The following is a 6984-nucleotide window of genomic DNA, read 5'->3' on the forward strand; positions in this document are numbered from 1 at the left end:
GGACACAATAATCAACTACATTGTATATTGACAAAATAAAAATAAAATAAAATAAAATAAATAAAAAATAGACCCACTTAACTGGTGTGGAGCTGACGGAGCTATGCCAACCATCCCAACCAGTCCCCAAATGGGAACACACTATGGTCAAAATAAACCACTGAAACTGCTCTTATCAAGGACAGATAAGAGCGAATGACCTCCATGTTGCCAAATCCTATGGTCCATTCTTAGTCCTAATCCTACTTGACCCATCAAGAATAGTGACACAGTTGATCACTTTCTCTTCCTTAAAACTCCCTTGGGTCCCTGAGACACCACCCTCTCTTGGTTTGCCTTTTTCTTTACTGAATTCTCACTATCCTTCGCTGTACTTCCTTATCTTTCCAACCTCCAAACTTTGCCCCAAAGCTTAGTCTTCACGTCTCTTATTCCCTCTCACTCCCGAGTTGATTTTATCCAGGCCACAGCTGAAAACACCACCCATATACTGAGGTTTTGCAAATGTGTATCTCTGGTTCAGACCTCTTCTAAACACCATACTTGTACATCCATCTGCCCACTGGCCATCTTCACTTGGAGATCAAATGCACATCTCAAACTTAATGTGTCTAAAACAGAGCTGCTGATATCTCCCACAAACCTCCTCACCTGCAGACTTCTCCCTCTCAGTTAAATGGAAACTGCACCCTTCCAGTTGCTCAGGCAAAAACCCTTGAAGGCAGTGCTGACTGTTCGTTCTTTCATCCTCTATATCTTATCCATTAGCAGATCTCTTGGCTCTAGTTTCAAAATACATCCCAAGTGCAACCTCTGTCGTGTATATTGCTTCCTTAGTAGCCCAGGATACCCTAATCTCTGGCTGGATTATTGCATTCATTTCCTAAATGGGCCCCCAACTTTTCTATTCTTGTCCCCCTATAGCTTACACAATAGCCAGGGAGACCTTTTTAAATATATGGGAGACCGTGTCATCCTGTTCAAAACCCTACAGTGGCTTTCCAGGTCACTCACTATAATTCCAAGTCCTTACTGTTCTCCCACAGGCCTGCGTGAGTGAACGATCTACCCATCCCCTTCCTCCTCTAACCTACCTTCTACCACTGCTCTCATTGCTTATCCCACTTGACCCAACTCTCAATTCTGCTGTTCTTTGAACACTCCAGGCATGCCCCTGCCTCAGGGCCTTTGCTCTTGCCTTTTCCCTGCTTAGAACATGCTTGACTAGGTATCCCACATGACTTAGTGCATCACCTCATTCAGGCTTCGGCTCAAATATCACTTTATTAGAGAGGCTTTTACTGACCATCCCTGATTGCTGTCTATCCCTTTAACCTACATTGTCTTTCTGTAGTTCTTATCACCACCTAATATGTAATAATTTTATTTGTTTGTTTGTCTACCCCAAATAGAATGTAAGCTGCTTTATCATCATAGTATCTAGATAAATTCTTGGCACCAGGTAAGCGTTCAATAAATATTTGCCAACTGTCAACCTAAATCCTGATTGGCAGAGGCACAGAAAGACAAATAGTGCATGCTCTCACTCATATGTGGAATCTAAAAAAAAAGGGGGGGTTCTCATGATTACCAGAAGCCGGGAGTGGGGGGAGGCTAGGGGAGGGAAAGTGGTGGGTTAACAGATACAAAGCTATGCTATTTACCCTAAGTGAATCAATGTATAGTATATGCATATATTAACATATAGTGTATGCATTATATAAACAACACACACAGTACCCCACAAATATGTACAAATAAATGTTAAAATAAATACCTAAATAAATAAAGCTTGATTGGCAGAGCCTAGGTCATGTGCCTGCTCCCTAGCTGCAAGGAATGCTGGAAAAATAAGTTCTTGCTTTACCTTGAGGAGGGAAATTCTCCAAACTTAGGAAGGGTTTTCAAAAGTTGCTGAGTGCCAAAACTTACACTTTCTTCATATTTATGAGGAAATCTGCATATAGACTTTCTAGAATTTTCTAACATCTATCTAATTTTTTGCAGCTGAATCTATTACTTCCAAACCAATTGACTTTTTTTTTTTTTGCTCCCAGCAACTTGCCTTAATCAAGTGTATCCAATAACCCTTGGGCTTTTTATGGTCCTTTTTCATCAATTTAGGTCACATCTAATAAGAATAAACAGGTTCAGGAAGAAACTCAGCTCTCACTCTTTGCTGAATGTACAGTTCAACCAGTGGGAACAGAGTATTCTAGCATGTTACAGAGTAGCCCTCTAGCCCTGAGCAGTTGCAGGCCCCAGGCATCAGTATTGTTTCCAGTGGAGAACATTCGTTAATCAGGTGAATATGTAACTGGAGATGGGTTAAGACAGCTTGTGCATGTTTTACTTATTACTATTATGAAGGCAATGACTTTACATTTAGTGTCTCTCTGGAATCCCTTTTGACACTGAACGTATTGGGCTTTTAGGTACCCGCTAACTCCATACTCAGGGAAAGGCTGGTTCTTTTCTCCTTTAGAACCCTTTGCTGATAACATTAGCCTATTGTCTCCTGGAGGAATAATGTGCAATTCTAGCCCTATTTTGAAACAATCTGATTGCAAGGAGGAAAAACGTTTGGAGTGGAGAAATCATATAGATATATAAAATTTATCATCTAACCGGGGCACTTCTGAGAGTGAGTAAAGGGGGCACTATTAAAAATTAGGATGGGACAACAAGTGTAAAACTTGGGACATCTGTCTTGGCAAACTGGAACATCTGATAACCCTGATGCATAGAATGCTCATTCAATGGCAATCTTCTCCAAAGCTCACAGACAGGCTTGTAGAGATTGCCCACATGATAAATTTTGCTTATTGTATGTCATGGTTAGGGAATGCAGTGATTTTTAGGGATTGAGGTAAACAGATTTGGCTGTGGTATAGTAGCATTCTAGAAGGACAGACTGTCTGGGACAGACACACAAGGATAACAAAGTCCTATCTGGTAAGATTCTGTCCCATATCTGGAAAACCAACATCTGGTTCTGGTTCCAAACCACTGAGTTCTGGTATGTATTCAGACTGTGCCAGCCTGGAGAGTTGGAGGGTGATGGATACCACTTTGTTTATGCTTGAAAATGCCATACCTTGCAAGTATACTGTGCATTGTATAACTTCAAGATTGATGAGGTGTACCTGGACCAATGGTTTGAGTCTTCTCAGCCCAGGTGCCAGACTACATGAGCGAGTGAGCTTGCAGACGATTTCAGCCCCAGCCACCTGCATCCATCTGAGAGATCCTGGGCCAAAACCTGGTCAACCAAGCCAATCCTGAGTTCCTGACCCATAGAAACTGTAAAAGATAATAAATTATAGTTATTGTTTGAAGCCACTAAGTTGTAGGTGATTTGCTACACATTAATGAATAACTAGAACAAGTACTCATGTGCTGTCTCAATAGTGTCTGACAATCAACGGAGTTTGTAAGTTGGAACTTTAAGGGAGAGATCAATGCTGAAGACAATAATTTCGGGAGAATCTTCATATACATGGTTAAAAGGGCTGAAGATAAAACCAGAGGTCAATGCATCCATTTAAAAGGTCAAGGAGGGATGGTCAGAGAGTCAGGTCTTGGTTTCCAAAACCCACTTTCTCACAGCTCTCCTCTATTTTCACCAGTCATTGCTTCTCACTGTTTCGGCTGCTTTCTCCTCATTTCTCAGGCCTCTAAACTTTGGAGTCCCAAGGCTCATATCTAGGCTACTTCTCTTCGATACCTATCACCTAAGCAATCTTTTCTAAATTCTTGACTAAATACTATCCATGTACTGATGACTCCTCACTTTGATTCTCCAGATCTAACCTCTCTTCTTAACTCCAGACTCATATATCCAACTGCCTGCTGTACATCTCCACTTAGAGGTCTACCAGGAATTCTCAAATTCAGCATGTCCAAATCAGACTCCCAATTTTCCCCTAAGACATGCTTCTCCTGCAGTCTTCTCTATGTTATGAAATAATAAATCTATCATACAGATGGCTCAAGAAAAACTTTGGAGTCATGTTTGGATGTCTCCATTTATTTCACATGTTTGATCCATCAGCAAATCTTTTTGGTTCAACCTTCAAGATATACTCATAAACCACCCACTTCTCACCATTTCCACCACTTGCTCCCTAGTCCAAGTCACCATCAACTCCCATCTGGCAGATGACCGAGAAATCATGAGTGGTACAGCCAGAAGATAATGATTCTCAAAGCAGGATATTTTTTTTAAATGTTTTTATTAAATTAAACTTTTAGTTTAAGATAATTGTAGATTCATATGAAATCAAGAAATAGTACAGAGCAGTCTCATGTACCTTTTACTCAGTTTCTCCCAATGGTAATGTCTTGCAAAACTATAGTACAATATCACACCAGTGATACTAGCGTTGATGCAGTCATGATGCAGAACAACTTCCATCAGCACAAGGACCCCCTCCTATTGCTCTTTTATAACCACACCCACCTCTCTTCCACCCCTCCACCCCATCCCTACCCTAACCAGTGGCAACGACTACTCTGTTCTCTAAGTTCTAAAATTTTATCATTTCAAAAATGTCATATAAATGGTTACAGCTTCTAATCTTCAGGGATTGGTTTTGTTTTGTTTTTTCACTCAGCATAATTCCCTGGAGATTCATCCAAGCTTGCACGTGTGTGTGTGTGTGTGTGTGTGTGTGTGTGTGTGTGCGCGCGCACATGCGTCTCAATAGTTCATTCCTTTTTGTTGCTGAGTAGCACCATAGCTTGTTTAACCATTCCCCTGTGTTAAGATATCAGGGTTGCTTTCAGTTAGGGGCTATTATGAATAGAGAGACTATGGACATTTATGTACAGGTTTTTGTATGAACATAAGTTTTCATTTTTCTGGGATGAGTGCCCAGGAGTACAATTCCTGAGTCATAGGATAGTTGTATGCTTTGTTTTTAAGAATTGCCAAGCTACATTAAAGCTAGTTATGCCATTTTATATTCTCACCAGTAGTATACTGATGTCACCATTTTTTATCTTAGCCATTCTGATAGGTATAGTGATATCTCATTGTGGTTTTAAGTTGCATTTTCCTGATGGTTTATGATGGCGAACATCTTTTCATGTGCTTATTTGCCGTCTGTATATCCTCTTTGGTGAGATGTTTGTTCATGTCTTTTTGTCCATTTTATAATTGGATTGATTGCTTTTTTACTGTTGAATTTTAAGAGTTCTTTCTAGTCTAGGTACCAGTTCATTGTTGGATATATGGTTTGCAAATATTTTCTTCCCATCTGTAGCTTGCCTCTGCCTCCTCTTACAGGGTTTTCACAGAGCAGAAGCTTTTAATTTAGATAAAGTCCAATTTATCAGTTTGTCCTTTTATGGATAATATCATGCTCTTGATGTCAAGAACTTCTTGCCTAGCTCTAGATCCCAAAAACCGTCTGCTATGCTTTTCTCCTAAATGTTTTATAGTTTTACATTTTGCAGATAAGTTTGTGATTCATTTTGAGTTAATTTTTGTATAGTGTGTGAGGTTGAGGTTGAGTCTCTCTCCTTCTCTCTCCCTCTCTCTCTCTCTCTTTCTCTCTCTCTCTCTCTGCTTATGGATGCCCAGTTGCTCCAGAATCATTTGTTGAAAGGCTACCCTTCCTCTTTTGAATTGTTTTTGCACCTTCGTCGAAAATCAGTTGGGCATATTTATGTGCGTCTATTTATGGGTTCTCTATTCTATTCCATCGATTTATGTATCTGTCTCTCCACCAAACCACACTATTCTGATTACAGCAGCTGTATTAGTCTGTTTTCCATTCCTTATAACAGAATACTTTAAACTGGGTAATGTATAAAGAAAATAGGATTATTTCTTACAGTTCTGGAGGTTGGGAAGTCAAGTCCAGGGGTAGCATCTGGTGAGGGCCTTCTTCTGGGTGAGAACTCTCTGCAGGGTCCTATGGCAACCAGGGTATTAAATGGCAAGAATGAACTGAGCAAAAGAGTTAACCTTCTCACTGGCTCTCCTTATAAAGCCATCAGAACCATGTGCAGTGACAACCTATTAAACCATCAACCCATTACTCCATAAATGAATCAATCCATTCATGAGGGCACAGTCCTCCCTATCCAATCACCTCTCAAAGGCCCCACCTTTCAAATACCATAATTGGATTTCCCACCCTCTTACCACTGTTACAATGGAGATAAGTTTCCAATACATGATCTTTGGGGGGACCCATTTGACCCACAGCAGTAGCTATTTGGTAAGCATTAATATTAGGTAAGTTATTTTTCTCACTTTATTCTTCTTTTCTCAAATTGTTTTAGCTCATCTAGTACCTTTGCCTTTCCATATAAATTGTAGAATAATCTTGTCTATAGCTACAAACAAAATCTTCCTGGGATTTTGATAGGAATTGCATTAAACCTGTTTATCACTTGGGTGAGAACTGACATCTTTTCTACATTCAGTTCAATTTATGGCTATGGTATGTCTCTCCATTTATGTATATATTTCTTTCATCAGTGTTTTGTAGTTTTGAGCATACAAGTCTCATAAATGTTTTGTTAGATTTACACATAAGTATTTAACTTTTGAGTTAGGTGTTCACATGTTCATTGCTAGTATACAGAAATGCAATTGACTTTTGTGTGTTTTGTTTTGTATCCTGCCACCTTGCTGAACTCACTTATTCATTCTAAGAGTATTTTGTAGATATCTTGAGGTTTTCTACATAGACAATCATATAATTTGCAAATAAGGACAGTTTCACTTCTTTTCAGTGTCTATGCCTTTTATTTCTTTTCCTTTTCTTACTACACTGGCTGGAACTTCTGTACTATGTTGAATACGAATAGTGAGAACAAACATCTTTCTTCTTCCTGAACTTAGGGAGAAAGTAGTCAATCTTTCACCACTAAGTATGATGTTAGCTGTAGTCTTTTAGTAGATGCTCTTTATCAAGCTGAGGAAGTTCCCCTTCTATTCCTAGTTCTGAGATTTTTCTTTTTATCATA

The sequence above is a fragment of the Galeopterus variegatus genome, unplaced genomic scaffold (assembly GCF_000696425.1).
Source record: "Galeopterus variegatus unplaced genomic scaffold, G_variegatus-3.0.2 Scaffold82, whole genome shotgun sequence".
Lineage (NCBI taxonomy): Eukaryota > Metazoa > Chordata > Mammalia > Dermoptera > Cynocephalidae > Galeopterus > Galeopterus variegatus.